This window comes from Oryctolagus cuniculus, chromosome 7 (genome assembly GCF_051225735.1).
Source record: "Oryctolagus cuniculus isolate XC-2025 breed Fujian yellow rabbit chromosome 7, ASM5122573v1, whole genome shotgun sequence".
In the NCBI taxonomy this organism is placed as follows: Eukaryota; Metazoa; Chordata; class Mammalia; order Lagomorpha; family Leporidae; genus Oryctolagus; species Oryctolagus cuniculus.
Window position 1 is genome coordinate 70,079,252 of NC_142873.1, and position 20,165 is coordinate 70,099,416.

General features: G+C 36.7%; 1 protein-coding gene and 1 non-coding gene across 6 annotated transcripts in view; one reads left to right on the plus strand and one right to left on the minus strand.

The window, feature by feature from the left end:
- SLC30A7 (solute carrier family 30 member 7) overlaps nucleotides 1-20,165 on the minus strand; it is a 96,006-nt gene that overhangs the window by 33,883 nt on the left and 41,958 nt on the right. The gene's annotated exons all lie outside the window — the stretch shown is intronic.
- On the plus strand, nucleotides 7,602-7,681 carry LOC149125606 (small nucleolar RNA SNORD36). Its single transcript, XR_016211446.1, has one exon. It is a non-coding gene; the product is annotated as a small nucleolar RNA SNORD36 (small nucleolar RNA).

A 20,165-nucleotide genomic window follows, 5' to 3' on the forward strand; every position in this document is an offset into this window, starting at 1 on the left:
TGAGGGAATGAACCAGGAACCAGTAGATAAAAAACAAATCTCTCTCTCTCTCTCTCTCTCTCTCTCCCTCCACCTTCTTTCTCTCCTCCCCTCACCCCTTCCTCCCTCCTCCCTTTCTATCTGTCACTCTGATTTTCAAATAAATAAGCAAATAAATAAGTAAATATTTTTGAAAAGCCTATAGAAGTGGTAATGGAATTTAAGCAACACACACTTATTTAGCACCCACCATTCACTAGGCATATATGAATGCAAAACAACTACTATCCATTTTCATTTTCTATGAACTTCAAGTAAACGGTTTTCTTATGTATTAACAACTTATTTTCAAATATGCCTATAAAAATAAAGAAAAATGAAGCAATAGGACTAAACTGTAACATAAGGTATACAACAATGAATAAGTTACTTAGCAAAGCTGTGAAATATCTTTCTGTAACCAACTTTTGAAATATTGTTTTAGAACACTTAGGTTTAATCTATAACAAATCCTAACATCAGATTCGAAATATTAAGGACAGTCCTTTAGACAGTCCAGCAGTTTCTTAATAAGTCTCCAGAACAACCATCTAAGACTTATCTAAATCTTTTATATATATATATATATATATATATATTCCATGTGTGTTGCCTCCCAAAGTCTGCTACTCCCTGCCACCATCTTCATAAAAAAGAATCTAGTATTTCCCTTTTTTCCCCTAAAATTCATTTTCAGTGAGGCCCTTAGTTTCAGGATTCTACATATGGTACAGAAGTTCTATAATCATCGATATACCTTATTAGAATTAAGAGAATTTAGAAATCACTCATTTCAATTCAAGAACCACATAATATAAAGTTGTCAATATTCTAGTAATTTTGCAGTAATTTCTGAACACATTAGAAGTAGGCAATACCTATTACACCTTAATGATGTTGACTGGTTGGCTCATGCTACATATGTACAGTCTTGTTTTTAAGTGACCAGATAAAATGTCTAATGGTCCCTCTGGCAAATTTAACTAGGACTTTAACAACTTTGAACTTTCACCTCTCTGGGAACATAATCTAAAACTTTATTATTTTTTTCTAATATGGAAGAGTCTTCAGTCCATGTTATGCTGACACCTTTCACTGTAACTAAAACATTTAATCAAAAAATGAACATTTTAGTAAATTAATGCTAGAAGTAAACATGTATTTTAAAACTATAATAAGGGACCAGCGTTGTGGTGTAGTGGGTTAAGGTGCTGCCTGTGAGATATCTAAGATGGCCCAAGGGTTGGGCCCCTACCACCCATGTGGGAGACCGGAATTCACCTCCTGGTTCCTGGATTTAGCCTGTTCCAGCCCTGGCCACTGTGGCCAAATGGGATGTGAACTAGTGGGTGGGAGATTCTCTCTCTCTTTTTCCTGATCTCTCTGTAACTCTGTGTTTCAAATAAACAAACATATAATATTTTTAGTATGAAATTTAGAATTGCCTTCTTTGGTGGAATTTTAATAAAATGTTTACATCCAACAGTAGCAAGCTCTTAACCAAAGTACATGGATATGAAGCCGGCGCCGTGGCTCAATAGGCTAATCCTCCACCTTGCGGCGCCGGCACACCGGGTTCTAGTCCCGGTTGGGGCGCCGGATTCTGTCCCGGTTGCCCCTCTTCCAGGCCAGCTCTCTGCTATGGCCAGGGAGTGCAGTGGAGGATGGCCCAGGTGCTTGGGCCCTGCACCCCATGGGAGACCAGGAAAAGCACCTGGCTCCTGGCTCCTGCCAGGATCAGCGCGGTGCGCCGGCTGCAGCGGCGGCCATTGGAGGGTGAACCAACGGCAAAGGAAGACCTTTCTCTCTCTGTCTCTCTCTCTCACTGTCCACTCTGCCTGTCAAAAAAAAAAAAAAAAAAAAAGAAAAAAAAAAAAAAACAAAGTACATGGATATGCCACAGCAATTTTCTCCAATCGCAGTTTTCAAATAATGTTTCAGCTACAGATGCTCCAACTAGGTCATGAAACTGTAGTGGGAGGAAAAGGTGATTGCTAAATCATACGGTGCCATGCAATTGAGAACCAACGTCAATTTCTACGATTATTTCAAAAACCATAAAAATGTAAAAGAAACCCTAGTTTTTGCCTTTTAAAATTGGGTTTAGCTTAGGAGTCTGTGTTCATGTTTTTCTGATTAACTGTAGTAATGGGGAATCATAAAAGGGATTCTAGCATGGATCTATCTAGCCATAATGAGAGGATATGTAGAAAAAGACAAGCATAGCAAATTCCTGACTGAGCTAAGACTTAGAGCTGCATCCAAACCCAAAAAGTAAGCATTTGCAAACAATTAGAGGTTCACTTCTGGTTGACTAACCCAATTCTAGTTTTCACAATGAAACACTATTTTCCTATGATATATAAAAAGGGATGAGTCATTAGGTATCAGTTTACCAGTAAAACAGGGTAATGATTTTATTCTTCAAAAGCACAAAACAAATCAAATTTATAATCATATAATCATAAACATAAAATTAATTTGGAAGTTTTAGCCTTAAGTCTAACATTAAATGAGCAATAGTTGGTTACTACTCTTTACTGCCAGTGACTTTGCAAATGAAAATATATTAAAATCATACATAAGAAGCAGCTTTTAGTGAAACAGCCTCACCATTTCCACAGTAAATAAAATTATCCGGCAGTAATTATAAAGAAAATAAACAAAAGGGTCTACCTTATGAAAAGTTTTGACAAACAATCAGGCCAGAGACAATCATGTTTAGCAATAAATATTTCAGAGTTAAAACTTCTGCTTAAATCTGGGAATAAGCATCAGTAATAAAAATTAAAACACAACTACTGATTGAACTTTGTGAACTGGCCTATAGGCTAAGTCATGCTTCATAAAATCAGTAGTTCTGATAATCTAAAAACATACAGAAAGAAAACTACTTTTTACAATAACATAAATTTGAAGAAATGGTATGTGTCACATCTTCACACAAATCTATTAATTCACAGTAAAGGATAATTATCTATGAATCCCAAATTCATAAGCCTAATACAGAACAAATAAAATTATACTACCTGAGATTGCAGTTTATAACTTTACTGAGTTTCTGAGACCTATGGTTTAAATCACTGCATGTTTCAGAGGGCATACTTTACTCAGAGATGAGGATAATAAGATACCCTGAGACGTCCCATGAACTTGAAGCAAAAATCATGAAAAGGTCACCCTTTTCCTTAAGCTTCTGGAACTTAGTTATAACACTTAATGCATCTGGTCTCTGGACTGAAGACATCAGTATATAAAGTCAAATTAGCAAATAATTTGTAAAATCTTTGTTTAGATGGCACTTAATAGTTTCTAAGATGCTTTCCTAAAATTTTTAAAATTTAATCTTCATAACAGCCTAAGTATCCATAAGAAAATACTAGAATTACAGACTGTCAGATGAAGGCAAGACTACAAGAGATCATTTAGAGAAACTCCTTTATTTTGCATATAAGAAAACTGACTCAGGGGTTCAGATAACTTTTACTTTATTGCACAGGGATAAGAGGCCCAGTTGGGTGTGACAATGTAGAACTAAAGCTCCCTGCATACCTGCAGTATCCCATCACATTACAGTCCAGGTCATGACTTATTCATGTTATTCCCAGAGCCCAGCACAGTGCTTGGAACACAATAAGCACTTAACACATATCTGTTGAATGTATTATTTATTTAATAATGTTACTGGAAGAATGTTGGAATGTAGAATAGCTCTCATTTGACATGACTTTCAACCCCTCACAGTAATAGTTAAATAGTAAAACAGTCACTTCCAAAAAAGATAATAATAAACAGAAAGCAAAGTATAGTATCCTCTATTCAAACATATGAGAAAGAATTATACTTGGGAAGGAACAATCAGCATCCTGAATTTCTGTTGTACAATTTGTCAGCTTAATTAAAGTTTTTTTCTTCATTTTCATGAAGTTGAAATCAGTAATTGAAATCAAAAAAGTTCTTAAAATGGGAAAGGACTGGAATCACTGAGGTAAGAGGGAAAAAAACTCCACAAAATACACACAGCCTTGAGAGGTTAGGCAGGAATGACTTCATGTTACTTATAGTAAATATGGTAACACTTGGGTTGAAAAGATTATGAGAAATGGAGGAGCCTTCTTATTGTATCTGTATCTGTCACTGGCTGAAAGCAGTGGCAGTACTAGGGTAGGCACAGGAAGGAGATGAAGCTCTGTTACTAATCTGCATTTAAAAAGTACAGTAGTGGCCAAACAGGATTTTGTTCAGAAAAACAACAGAAATATTTATTAAGACTTTCAAAACTATATTAATTATCATTTAGGTAGCCTCAAACACCATAAACTTTAGCCCAGAACAAAAAATCCTCAAAGTCAGTAAAAAAAAAAAAGGAAGAAAAAAGTAAGTAAAGTTAGCAACTATAGTGCTAACTAATCTCTAGTTCCAAAAAACTATTAGAAATCTGAGCTAAACTACGTTTATCTAGTTTAAATGTCTGCTGCCTATGGGAAGGAAGGCAAGAGGGGCCGGCAGGCAATGTTCAAGACTTTCTACATGTAACCCATTTAAATCACACACTACAAATTACCATAGGTATTATTATTCCTACTTTAAAGTTGAAAAATTGAGGCATAAAGAGTTTAAGTGACTTGTTGTCCAAGGTCACACAGTAAAAGCAGCTCTTAAACACAGGCAGTTGGCTCCACTGGGAATGCTCTTCACCAGTCTGCCTCACTGCCTCCAATGAAGTCATGAAAATGGCTTTGCTGGTTATCCCCAAGCATTTTTGCCTACAGGAAAGTCCTAACGTTAGGAGATACGATCAGTCCTAATCTTTCAAAGTGTTACAGTAAGCTTGACCACAAAAAGAAATGAAAAGGCTCAGAAAACTATGAATAGCAAAAATGACCCAAGAGGACCTTGGAAAGAGGCAGTGATGGCTTACAATGTGCAAGTTTTCTGCCATCTGAGAGCTGACTGGTATGTTCAAAACATGACCAGAAATAAATCCCTGACACCTAATTTCCATTCTGGGCCTATACTTAGTGCTGACTTTCAAAGTCACATGTTTGTTAGGCGCAAACCCAACATAAGATAAAAAGCAACAGAAAAGAATCCTTATTTGTTTACCCAAAAAGAGTTTTTAAAAGCATTTCTGTGAAAACGTATGTATTTTTTATTGAGTATCCCAAGGTTGATTTCTAAGTGCCACATAACTTGGATGTTGATTTCATTAAAATATTTAGTTGCTGAGGTACAGATATGGCTGTTCAAGCGAAATGCAGAGTAATTTAAGTGTAGGTAGGCTCTATCCTTGTGCAGAGTTTGAAATTAATTACACATAAATAAGACAATGAGTATTAAAATTGAAGAATGAAAAGATTACTTTTTTCTTTTTGCAGCAAGTAAATTGTTAAAATCTTAATAATCTTTAAAGGTTTTTTGATTTTTTTTTCCAAAAGCTATTCCAAAGTCCAAAGTATATTAAAACTATATATATTTAAAGTCTCATTTCTGATTCCCTCCCCTTTCTCAGCCTGAAGGTAAATATATTTATGATACTTGCTTTTGGTTTATCCTTTTAAGTGATTCTTTTCAAAATTAAATGAAGACATCTAGATTATATGCATATTCCTTTGCCTTCTATAAAAAGTAGCAGTGCTTTTATAGAACTCGTGCCATGTGCCTATTTATTGTGTGTCACATATCAGGGGCTATTTTGTTTTAATGCTATATCTTTGAAAATCACATTAATATATAGAGATTATTCTCCCTTCTTAGGGTTGCACAGATTTAGCTTACTGATTGGCATCTGTGTTCTTCTCAATCCTATTACAAAGCCACAAAGAATGACCTTATAAATATATTCTCTTTCTGACAATTTATCTTTGGGGATATACTTCTGAAGTAAAACTGCTTAATCAAAAGGGTAAATCTTTACTTAATTTTGCTAGATATTGCCAAATTTCTTTCCATAGGACAATACCACTCTCATTTCTGTCAGCAAGGTATTAGAGTGTCTATTTCACCATAGCGTTGTCAAAACATTATGTAAACTTCTGAACATTTATCCACCTATTAGGTGAGAATTTTAACTAACAACTTCTTTTTATGAGTGGGGTAGAAGTATAGTGTTCACAGACATTTGTATTTTCATCTATGAACTAAATAAATGTACTTCTGTTCATTTTTCTCTCAGGACGTTGGCCTTAAAATAAATTTTTGCTTTTAGGAGCTCTGCTTTAGGAAGGTTAACCTTTTGTGATATAAGGGGCAAATATGTATTATAGTTTATAATGCATTTGACCTTTCCCATGTTGCCATTTTTCTGTGCCAATGCTGTTTTTTTTTTTTTTTTTCAGATAGCTTAGCTCATCAATCTTTTATTTTACTGACATAATCCAGGTTTTGAGCCATAGTTAGTCCCTAAAATTCTCATATTGTAAAGTACTTTAGCCATGCTTTCTTCTGGTACTGCATGGCTTCATGCTTTACTCTTAGAGCTCTAAACAACAGGGAATTTTTCCAAGTGGGTAGTATAAGCCACAGTCCCAAATTTATCTTTCTCCAAATGGCTATCTAGTTACTAGAAGGGCCATCTTTTCCCCACTGACTTCAGATGCTGCCTTTATCTTTACTGAATTTCTATATGCACATAATTCTGGACTTCAGCATCTGCTCCATTTGTTTGCTTTTTCAGGTCTCTCACAATTTTAACAATAAAGGATTTGTCTTTTATATCTTCTCTTTCAAGGTTTTCTTAGCTATTCCTCCTGCTTGTTTTTCCTTTTAATGTCAGTTTTACTATCTCTTCACTAGAAAAAAAAATGCCATTTTATTAGGACAGTGTAAGTTTATACATAATATGAGCTGACATGTTTATGATGATTCTTCAAAAACACCATTGTTGGGGGGAAAAGGATTATTAAAGTCTAGTTTTGTGTGTGTTAGAACACTTAAATTTGTCACCTAAATTTTTTTTTAAAGATTTATTTTTATTTATTTGAAAGACAAAGTTACAGAGAGAGTTAGAGACAGAGAGAGAGGTCTTCCATCTGCTGGTTCACTCCCGAGATGGCTGCAACGGCCAGAGTTGCACCGATCTGAAGCCAGGAGCCAGGAGCTTCTTGAGGTCTCCCACGTGTCACATCAGTTTTATGACTTTACATTGTTTAGTCAGTGCTACTGAACAGGTATCTTCTCTTTAATTGTATTGTTCAACTAGATTTTTCTGATATGTAAATGGAACTGTATAACTAATTTATTAAATTATTTACTTGTCATAGTTTTACCTAAGTTCTCATGGGTTTTTCAGATGTCTAATGATATTTCTAAGGAAACCCTCTTTGAATTTTTAAACCTCAAATACTTTCTCTTGTCTGATTTACAGGCCAATAATTACTAAAATCAGAAGCAACAGAGAGAATCACTGCCTAGATCCTGATTTTGGTGGACACGCTCTATTGTTACCCCCTATGAAGAAAGATGTGGCAGCTTTAACGCTGCGGTACATCATGCTAGGTATCCACTGTTTTCCTATTTTACTGAGTTGGCTTTTTAAATCAGATATAGGTACTGGATATTTTTCAAATGACTCTTTAGCATCTGTGACAATAATAACATGATTTTTCTTCCTTTAGTATACTGTGATGAATAATACCCATGAACTTTGTAATACTGCATCACCTTTGTACTTTTGGAATAGACATTATGTATTGTTTTGAAGACATTTTATTATTTATTTATTTGAAAGGCAGAGTGACATAGAGATGTTCCATATTTTGGTTCACTCCCCAAATCCCTGCCATTCCTGGGGCTTAGAAAGGCCCAAGTCAGGGTCTAGAACTCCATTTGGGTCTCACATGTGGATGGCAGAGAACCAAATATGCAGGCAATTATTCTCTGCCTTCCCAGGTGTATTAATAAAAGATCAGAAGCAGAACTCTGGGACTTGAACCAGAATTCCAATATAAAATGGGGGCAGGCCAAGAGGCAGCTTAATATACTGTGCCATAACACCTGCACCAAGACACTTTTTTAAAATAGTAAAATGTATTTCCTTATGTATCATTGGATAATATATAACTCTAGCAAACTGAAAGTCAAAACATTCACATTTCAAATACAGGTAGCCTGTGCTCCAGTTTTCTCAACTACTCATTCACCCATCCAACTACCTTTCCATTCTACAATGACAAACATCAACTTTTTCCAGGCACTAGGTTAGGTATTCAGAATATAGAAGAGAAATATAGGGTATGGCTAACATACAAAAAATTATCTTAGTCACCTTCATATACAATGACCTCTACGAGTAGGGAGCAGATCTTGTGACTTGCTTCTATCCAATAAAACACTGTTAAGGGAATTTATAGATGTAATTAATGCCACAAATTGGCTGAGATCAACCAATCCAACCAACAATAAATCAATGTAATCAATCAGGGTAGCTCTGACTTGATCAAATATAAATCTTCAAAGGGAAAACACACGCTTTCCTACTGACCTTAAAGAAATAAGACACTGCGGGGCCTTGTGCTGTGGCACAGTGGGTTGATCCTCTGCCTGCAGTCCCGGCATCCCATTTATGCGCCGGTTCTAGTCCCGGCTTCTCCTCTTCCAATCCAGCTCTTTGCTATGGACTGGGAAAGCAGTAGTAGATGGCCCAAGCGCTTGGGCCCCTGCACCCGAGTGGGAGACCAGCTCCCAGCTTCAAATCAGCGTGGGAGATCAGCTCCTAGTTTCAGATTGGCTCAGCTCTGGCTGTTGAAGCCATCTGGGGAGTAAAGCAGTGGATGGAAGACTTTTCTCTCTGCCTGTCCCTCTCTATATCTGTAACTCTACCTCTCAAAGAGAGGACGAGAGGAAGAGAAGAAGGAAGGAAGGAAGGAAATAAAACACTACAAGTTATATAACCAAAAGGAAATGAACTTTACCAACAGCTGTGTAAGCTTGCAAGATGGCCCAAGTCTCTGATGGGACCATAGTTCCAACCAACATCTTGGTTTCAACATTGTGAAATATTGAGCAGAAGAGCCAGCAAGTGGTAATGGGAATATGGAAATAAAAATGAGTATTGTTCTCAGCTGGTAAAACTGTGGCGCTCTGTTTTCCAACAGAAAACTAATACATTTGGTAATTCTTCTCCAGTTGACAAGAAAACATTTAAACAAATAAGCTTATGTGCAGGTTCTATAACAAAAATGCTTATAGTACTAAATTAAAACACAGCAAATTCCATGTAGTAGTATTCAAACAGGCTTCACAAAGGAAATATTAAAAGAAGTGTTCAAAAGTGGGCAATGAAATTCATTCTAGACATAGACAAATCTATCTTAACCTTATACAGAGACAGAGGGTAGAATGATGGTTGCCAGGAGCTGAAGGGCAGAGACAGGAGCCATTCTCCACTGTTCCCCTCCCATCTCATAACTACCCTTTAGCCACACGACACAAGAAAAACATATATTTTACCCATTCAAAATATTACTATAGTAAACTGTGCCAGGGTCTAGAAATCTTTTGGATAGCAAGTAAAGAAAAGAAGAAAACCTAATTTGAAATACTGATATCTAATAAGCTTTTATTAAAAGCATCATAAAATTGAGTGATATAGTTCTGTGCCTTCCCTGTCTTACATAATTCCTGTTTAGGGCAAAGAGGAGTATTAGAGACAAGCTGTCCTGACCCACACTGGGATATTCTGGCTTTAGAAATATTATGGGATGGGTGGAATGATGATAGTTTTATTAATAATTTCTCTATTCCCCTACAGTTTCCCCAATACTAACTAATAAAGAGACTGTAAAATAAAACCATTAATTTCTATACTTGACCTTAGTCAAAAGGCCGAGAAGCGATAAAACCATTAACTTCTTAAAACAGATAAGTTTGGAGGATTTGTTTAAAAAGTAAATAGCTTGAAAAATTTCAGCAAAGTTGGCTTTTAAAACCTCAGAAGTATTATAGCTCACTGAGATAGCTACAAAGCATATTTTATAGCAATATTAGCCAATGTATAGGTAAGGGCAAAACCAAATTAGTTACCAAATCTACAACCGCAACTTTATCAACTCTATTCAGACACTACTTGAGAAAATTCATAAAATTGCAGATGACATATTTTACCAAATAGTGGCAAAAAACTGCGAAAGACAAAATATACCCGACATACTGATGAATCCAGAGATATCTCCAATCATTTATGATATAATAATAATAAAGTAAATTATTTACATCAGCTATTATAGAAACAACAAAAAAATAGCATTATTGATACAGCTTTGTCATGCAAAAACTTGCCTATTAATATTCAAAGAAGACATTTTCAAAACTTAGGATTTTATTCTAGAATATGGTAAACAAAAGGAAGTTACAGTGACCTGGCATACAAATAGCCGTACAGTTCATGCCTATCCTTCAAGACTTATTTTAATTTGAAACCACTGTTTTATTGAAAAACTAAAACTAAAGTTTGGCATTTGGGGCAGTGGCTAAGATATCACTTGGGATGCCTTCATTCCATATCAGAGTGCCATAGTTTGAGGCTCAGTTCTGCTTCCAATTCTAACTTCCTGCTAATGCATACCCTGGGAGGCAAAATACAATAGCCCAACTGAGTGGGTCCCTGTCACTCTAGAGGGAGACCCAGACCTAACTTGAATTCCAGATTGGCCTCCTTTTGGCCTAGCTCCAGCTGTTGTATCTGAACCAATGGATAGATCTCTCCCTCTCTCTGCCTTTCAAACACATAAAAATAAAATAAAAAATTTAACAACTGGAGGACACTATGTTGAGTGAAATAAGCAGTACCCAGAAAGACAGGTACCACATATTCTTCCTTATTTGTGGGAGCTAAAATATAAAAAGAAAAAAGAAAGAAATGTCTGTATGTATCAGTACTGCTGCAAATAGTTTTGTAAACTTTGTATTACACTTTTGCCAAAACAGTGGCTAAGATTATTATATGACTATAGTTTTAATGATATGTGATTACTTAAAAATTTACTATATATGAGTGAAATGGTCATTTTCTAAATCAATTATTGTTTATAGCACTTGTCTATATTTCCACTAACCTAGGGTCTTTTTGCTTTTTACTTGCTAAACTTCTTATTTGGTGAGATATTAAGCCTTTTTACTGTAATGTAAATTTAAATTATATTATCTCAAAAACCAAAAAATAAAAAAGATAGGAAGGGAGAAGGAAGGAGGGTGGGAGAGCAGGAAGGTGGAAGAGAATATCATTATGTTCTCAGAATTTTATCTACAAAAATCATGTTGAATCTATTAAATTAAAAAATTTTTTAAAATATAGTAAATTGTTGTGAGCTCTAAAAAACTTTAACAAAATACAAAAAACAACTAGTTTTGTTTACAAAAGCTTAAACAAACTCATATAAAATGGTATTAAAATGCACACCTTTAAAGAGGGTTTTGTAGGGGCTGGCACTGTAGCCCAGTAGGCTAAGCATCCGCCTGCTGTGCCAGCATCCCATATGGGTGCTGGTTCCTATCTTGGCTGCTCCTCTTCCAATACAGCTCTCTGCTTATGGCCTGGGAAAGCAGTGGAAGATGGCTCAAGTGCTTAGGCTCCTGTACTCTCATGGGAGAACAAGAAGACGCTCTTGGCTCCTGGCTTTGGATTGCTCCAACTGTTGTGGCCATTTGGGGAAGTTAATGAGCGGATGGAGGACCTCTCTGTCTCTCCCTCTCTCTGTCTGTAACTCTACCTCTTAAATAAATAAATAAATAAATAATGTTTAAAAAAAAAAAAACAAAGGGAGGAGGGAGGCTTTGTGAAGAACCTGGATTTTGTTGCATTCAAAAGGAAAATGGTGGTCATCAGGAAGAGAACCCATTCACTCAGCAGGAAAATTAAGATTTTCTTTGCATAAAGTAGTTTTCTGACAGTCAATTTGACTGACCAGGATGACAACTATCTTTAATAATTAGATAATCTAAAGGATACTTCCATGAATCAAATGAGCTAAACTTACAGTATAAAGATTTTGATCAAAAAATTTTAAAGCACAAATAGTTTAAAATATGAGCTACAAATAGAAAATCTCAGCATTAGATGCTACTATAAGCATGAATTTGCAATTGAACAGCATCCTACAATGAGCATATACTTACATTCTGTAGTCAGTAACAGATTTTTATTTTCTTTTAGCATTGATTAATTTCTCCTTAGCAAGGTTGGGAAGGTCAATAAATTAACACCAGATAAAAATGTTAAATAAAAATTAGCTACATAAGCATTCATATAGTAAGTATAATCTATAAATATCCTACTGAATGAGTACTGCTTATTAGGTCCTGATAAATTCCTAATTCTACATCCTTAAAATAGACTACATTTTGTGTTTTCCTATATTCTATTATTAGCCTTAGGTGAACATGTTACAGATATCATATGTAAAACAGTCTATGAAGAGGTACTTAGGGGCTGGTGCCGTGGCCTAGCTGGTAAAGCTGACACCTACAGCACTGGCACCTCACATAGGCACTGGTTCAGGTCCTGGCTGCTACACTTCTGATCCAGCTGTCTGCTATGGCCTGGGAAAGCAGTGGAAGGTAATCCAAGTGCTTGGGTCCTGTACCCATGTGAGAGACCCAGAAAAAGCTCCTGGCTTCAGACCTGTCCAGCTCCAGTCACTGCAGCGATTTGAGGAGTGAAACAGCAGATGGAAGATCTTTCTCTGTTTCTCCCTCCCTCCATTTGTTAACTCTACCTCTCAAATAAATAAATCTTAAAAAAATAAAAAGGTACTTAATCATACAATCATGAAAATTAGAAGAGAACCCAATAAACCACACATCAGGGAACAGAGAGTACAGAAGGTTGAGTGTCACAGAGCCAGAACTATAACCAAGCCAACTGATTCCCAATCTAGCTCACCAGAATTCTACATTGTACACAAAGTACAATGATGCAAAGCTGAATGAGATTCATGCACAGAGATTCATGTACAGAGACCCACTACTATATAGAGAGCTTTAAGAAAATGGCAATTTGATCTATAAACAAATAGTTTAGAATAGAAGAAAAAGCTGTATGGAAGAATCAGCACTAGAGCTGAGCCTTAAAGAACTGTCAGGTCTGCAATGGAAAACATGAAGAAGGCCATGCTAAATAAGAATACTGTGGGCAAAGCGAGTATAGGGCACATCCATCAAAAATAAGTGAAAAAGCTAAAATAAAGGGAGACAGGTCATATGGGAACTACTATGGGAAATAGGGCCAAATGATAGATTAGGAACAGATAAGGGCACACTGATCAAAACAGATTCACTATGTAAGTACCAGTAAGGCATCAATAGTTTCTAGAACATGGGGCCTTGGATAAAGCTATCATTTATACTTTTACTGTGCCTTGCTTATTTTTACAGTCTAGCTTGGTATTCTTTTTATTTGTGTACAGGTCTAGTTCTCATCCTACTTGATGAGACTCTTGCATTACACTTCTGTGGATTCACTGCATCACACTCCCAGTAAGTTTACTTAATTCAGAAGTGAACCTACACAAAACAAGTAATTCCACACTACAACATGGTAAAGTCTGTAAATGAGAAGAGAAAAAGAAAAAAATAATTTTGATTTTTAATCAAAAAAACTGCACATGATACCACTGTCAAACTTTAAATTACTACTAAAGTATAATGCTAGTTATATTACACCATTAATTTATTATTTACTTTCTTTGTAAAAGAAATAAAAGTTGCAAATGAAAAAACAGCCATATTAAGTAGTTATTTATTGGACTAACAATTCTAAAATTTCCATGGAAAAAGGAATAATATTGTGATTTTTTTCCCTTCATTTTAGCTTTTATTCTTCAAAAAAGTCATTGATGATTACACAGTATTTCATTAGGAAAGCTACAATTTAAACATAACAAAAACCAAAAATGGTAGAGTTGGACTTAAATTAGAAATAGCACACTCTGCTTCTGATCCATAAATTTTACTTTTAACAAAAAAAGCAAATATAAATTAATGACTTTTTTTTTGAAGGCAGAGTTAGACAGTGAGAGAGACAGAGAGAAAGGTCTTCCTTCCATTGGTTCACCCCTACTACAGTCGCGCGCTGCGCCGATCCGAAGCCAGAAGCCAGGTGCTTCTCCCTGGTCTCCTATGCGGGTGCAGGGCCCAAGCACTTGGGCCATCCTCCACCGCCTTTCCGGGCCACAGCAGAGAGCTGGACTGCAAGAGGAGCAACCGGGACAGAACCTGGCGCCCCAACTGGGAATAGAACCCAGGGTGCCGGCGCCGCAGGCGGAGAATTAGCCAAGTGAGCCGCGGCACTGGCCCAAAGATTATTTTAATCATGGTTATCTATTTCACTGTAAGAATCCAAAACTATTTAAAGTCTCAGACTATACTTCAGTTTCTTTATTCAAATGCGTAAGTAGCATTTCTAACTTGACATTTTATGGAGCTTTTTGCTTTAGGATAAAAGGGGAAAAATTACATTGTTCTTGTTCAAAAGGAGATACATGATTTTAGCAATGGATTCCTGAACAACTTAGATAGGAAGATGGTATCTTAGAGGACTTCGTTTTGCATCTAAATAACCACTTCAGATTTGTGATTAGAGTAGCCCCTCAGTTATGAATCAACACTTTATATGAAGTTAAAGGGACTTCTAATCTACCCATGGATGTGTTTTAAGGTATTTTCAAGTTAACTGTTTGAAAACTATCATTTCTTATAGGAAACAATGCAAAAAGTAGTTAGGTTCTATAGTGGATGAGAATGTAATAGCATTACACTCTCATTTAAGTATGGTAATTGTACTAGTAGTGTTTTTTTAAAAGAAAAAAAAAATCAGTGAGTCTCAAATGACACCCACTTCCATTGGCCAGCAGGTAATCCCACCCTTAAAATAGGCAATTCCTAAAACTAGCTGCTGCAATCCTTTAAAACCACTGACAATTAAGGCATACTTATGAATTCTCTGTGTGTGTTTGTGTGTGTGATAATAACAGAGGAGAGGAAATGAATGGGTGTTTTGCTTAAGTAAGGGATTTTAAGATACATTTATGGGTGTTTTATGGGTGGTTGTTAAGAAGTGAATTAATGCCTGTAACTGTATCTCCAAAATCTAAGAAAGTGTAAGGGAGAAAGCAGGTGGTTCAATAAAAATCACTGAGGTGAGAAGTTAATAAAACCAGTGGAGAAAGTCTAGTCAGTATCTGCAAATGCTCTCACTACTATGGTTTACATATGATTTTAAAAATGCAACTGCTCTTCAATAATGTTTCACTATGCTCAGATTTATAATAATGGATATACATGTAAGGAACAAGTTACAATCTTGGCTATTTACCTTTATCTTAGTCCCCAAAACTATAGTTCATAAATTATAACCACTTGAAAGGCAAACCACAAAGGAAATTGTTAGGGAACACCCAAAAACATTTTTGAAAAAAAAAAAAAAATCTCTCTAAGTTCCCATATATGACTACCTGAAGATACAGTAAAGCTTCCTACATGGTAAAAAAGCAAAGCATACATTTTACTTAATAGAGTCCACAAATAATTACCTTGTTAACCATGAAATCAACAAGATTTATAAAAATCAGTAACTGGTTCAAATACTGTATTCATAAATAATGAAGATCACTTATGATTTAGAATTTCATGTTTATAATTTTTCATTACTTCCTGTTCTATCTCATATCTCTATTCATGACCATTACTTGTCATTTCTAAAGCATATACCTTAGGTTGCAACTAGAAATGGCTTGTTTTGGTCTTTAATATAGAAATGCTGAAAAATTCTTTTTGCCTAACAAGGACTATTGCCAAAGAAGCTTTTCTTTATATTTAAAAATGAGTATATAAAAAAGTACAGAATAGTAACTGGTGAAAAGTAATTAAAAGAAAATTCAGCAAGGCTTCGAAAATGTCACATTTCCATATCCTGTTTGTACCTTTTCTTTTTCTTTTTCTTGACAGGCAGCGTGGACAGTGAGAGAGAGAGACAGAAAGAAAGGTCTTCCTTTTGCTGTTGGTTCACCCTCCAATGGCCACTGCGGCCGGCGCACTGCGGCCGGAGCACCACGCTGATCCGAAGGCAGGAGCCAGGTGCTTCTCTTGGTCTCCCATGGGATGCAGGGCCCAAGCACTTGGGCCATCCTCCACTGCACTCCCTGGCCACAGCAGAGAGCTGGCCTGGAAGAGGGGCAACCAGGACAGAATCCGGCGCCCGGACCGGGACTAGAACCCGGTGTGCCGGTGCCGCAAGGTGGAGGATTAGCCTATTGAGCCGCGTTGCGGGCCGGTACCTTTTATTTTCTATCAAGCACAGGTACTCCTTTTAAGTGAATTTAGAAAAAAAAAATGGCATCCCTTTTAAGTTGTAGTGAGATTCAACACTACAGGTAATTACTCAGATTTCAGCATTGTAAGTTACAGATTGACTTTCAATTCAAATTCACCTTACCAATGGGGGAGGTGGGGCAAAACTAATCTGAAATCTCTTAGAAGACGTATATTTTCTGAAAGTAACAAATTACACTCTCGTTGTTACACTCAACCTCCCTACTATTCACTGGGAAACAAAATTTATCACAGTTCAACCCAGTTTTACTCAGAAATTTATTATCACCCTTTTCCTGTCTTGGAAAATGTTGAGAGAACAACTATCTTTTTCTATGAAATCACTTTCACTGTGAAAGTGCAAATGGAACACTGAGCAGCCTAGAAGTGACAGACATACATTTCCAAGGTACATGTTCTGTTGAGCAATATTAGAATCAGAGAATATATAAAGAATGCCATTATTTCTCTTGCTGTTGGTGAACTGGTAATGGACACATGAATTAAGAGTGGGAAAATTACTTGTTCATACTCTATTTTGTGAAGTCTTAAAGAATTTGCATCTAGTTCCTAAAATCAGTTTTGGCTGATGGGAAAAACTTAACCAACCTGAAAAAATCTCAGAGTGATTTCCTTGTAAATATTTTATTATGTGAACGTTAAAGTAAATTAAGTTTGCTTTCTTAATAGGAAAATAAACTGTACTGGAATTTTTTTGTATTTTGGAGCTACTGTTTTATTTAAATGTCACTACATTTAGAAAACTTATGTTTGCTAAAGAATAAGTCAGAAATGTAGGTTTATCTGACAGTAATTAGAAAGAAGTATAATTTAAAACTCATTCCAGATACACACACACACACATATACACATGCATATGCACATTAAATTTTTCTCTCTTATGGGTAAAAAGAAATACATGTTATACATATTGACTTTTTACAAGAATGAACCATTCTTAAGTTTTGCTGTGTACCTTTCAGTTTTTATAGCTGAATTATTCTTTTGCTACCTAAAAAATGATCTCCAAACTTTATGAAAATAATGGCCATATTATTATCTTTCATCTGGAACCTGTGAATACTGACACCCACCACTCTTAACAATCAATACATAGAGCCTTTCTCTCTGTCTCTCTCTCTCTCACTGTCCACTCTGCCTGTCAAAAATAAAAAAAAATAAATAAAAATAAAAAAAAAAGACCGGGCCGGCGCCGCGGCTCACTAGGCTAATCCTCCGCCTTGCAGTGCCAGCACACTGGGTTCTATTCCCAGTCGGGGCACCGGATTCTGTCCCGGTTGCCCCTCTTCCAGGCCAGCTCTCTGCTGTGGCCAGGGAGTGCAGTGGAGGATGGCCCAGGTGCTTGGGCCCTGCACCCCATGGGAGACCAGGATAAGTACCTGGCTCCTGCCATCAGATCAGCGCGGTGCGCCGGCCACAGCGCGCCGGCCGCAGCAGCCATTGGAGGGTGAACCAACGGCAAAAGGAAGACCTTTCTCTCTGTCTCTCTCTCTCACTGTCCACTCTGCCTGTCAAAAATAAAAAAAAAAATAAAAAATAAATAAATAAATAAAGGCTGGCGCTGTGGCTCAATAGGCTAATCCTCCACCTTGTGGCGCCAGCACACCGGGTTCTAGTCCCAGTTGGGGCGCCAGATTCTGTCCCGGTTGCCCCTCTTCCAGGCCAGCTCTCTGCTGTGGCCAGGGAGTGCAGTAGAGGATGGCCCAAGTGCTTGGGCCCTGCACCCCGTGGGAGACCAGGAGAAGCACCTGGCTCCTGGCTTCGGATCAGCGCACTGCGCCAGCCACAGCGCGCCAGCCGCGGCAGCCATTGGAGGGTGAACCAACGGCAAAAGGAAGACCTTTCTCTCTGTCTCTCTCTCACTGTCCACTCTGCCTGTCAAAAATAAATGAATAAATAAATAAAATAAAAATAAAACAATCAATACATAGAGAAGCTAAATTTATATGTATAGATTCCTAAATTGATTGTAAAGAAATACTGTTAACAGTTATTTTTTCTGCATTTTATCAGGTTTCTTTGTCAATAAAATTTTTTTAAAAACTACCCTTAAATATACAGTTCTCATGAAATCCTGTGTTTTTTCAAAATTAATATAAAAGAGAACAGGTTTCATGTATTTCATAGGCACAGTTCTAACAAGGTAACCATTCGTCCTCTCTTCCTCTCTCTCTCCCTCCTTCCTTTCTTTTTCTTTAATTTTTGCAAAAAACATGATTTCAATCTACTCTATAATCACAGACTTCATGTACCATAATATTTAACAAGTAATAAGCAGAAAGACCACAGTTTCATAGGAGTATAACAAGGACTAAAAACAATCAAATCACAAGATGTCCATTCATTCCCATACATTTTTGTATTCTATATTAACTACCACATATCAGAGAAAACATATGTTATTTATCTTTTTGGAACTGGCATATTCCACCAAGCATAATGGTTTCTACTTGTATCCATTTTGTTCCAAAAGAAAGGATTTCATTCTTTTTTATGGCTGAATAGTTTTCCATACTGTATCACATTTACTTTACCTAGCTGATGAACACAACAACGTTAGCATGTTCATGTTCTACCTAAAAACTGGCTGTCCCTCAAGGGGACCATCTTCCCAAGTACACTGTTAAGGAGTCTACTGTCTTAGTATTTCCATGTACTGCTGTGGTTTGTGGTATGACAGGTATCCTTGCTTATCACTACTACATCTAGATTACTGTTCTCACTACCTGCTGGGCAAACAGTTAGCTATCAGACTATTCCAGGGTTACAATTCTTGATGGTATTATCAGTCACCGGAGAGTTTAGCAACGAGCTTATGACCTTTCCAACCCCAGCCTTTTCATTACTCTTGATTTAAGTATCCATGTAGACCATTTATACAACTTGCCCTCCACATGATGATCGTATCTTCTGCCCCTATAATTATACCTTAGACTTTAACATCTCAACTCAGGTCATCTAACAACCCTTCCTATTTCTGGATCACTTTTCTTGATTACTTCCACTCTAATACTTCTTCCCACACAGAACTTCTTTTCCCTGACCCTATTATCTTTTTAAGGTATATATCAGTACCTTTAAATCTAAACTCTCAATCAGCATAATCCCTGCATTGCCTCTTTCTGTCAGTTCTCACCTGACATACCCCCAAACCTATTAAATCCAATTCTCTGTCAATTCCATACTTTTTACCAAGTAGCTGAACAAAACTGTAGAAAAACATGCAATTGTGTGGTTGTTTTCACTTTAAATTCATGACCACAAACCTCAAAGTGGGCTCCTGGTGCTGCCAAGCAATCACAATGCTCCTCTTTACAGCAAAAGGCTTTGAAACGGAGCTGACTGCAGTTGCTATCTTCATTTCCTCCCCTCCCTTTCTCTCTTGAAACTACTCTGATCAGATTTTCCTTCTCAGTATCTGAGTGTCTGGGCTACATTACCAATTAACAGTCCCAGAAGCACTTCACAGGGGTGATTATTCCTCTCTGAAATACCTTCTTTACATGGCTTCTATAAACATTGTGTGCTCTAGTCTCTCCTCCCAGCTCACTGGCCGCTACACTTTACTCTTCTTTGCTGCATTTGCCTCCTGTTCCTCACTTTCCACCAGTGCTCAGATCTCAGACCTCTTCTCTTTCTATTTATGAATACTTATTGTCTTGGCAAACTCATCCAACAGGATGGCTTTAAATACAGCAAGTTATATCTTCTACTCCAATCTGTCTCCAGAACTCACAAACCTACATACACCCCTCTGTCTTGCTCACTGACCTCCAGCTATATTGTCCTTTTCTTGCTTTTTCTCAAACATGTCAAACATG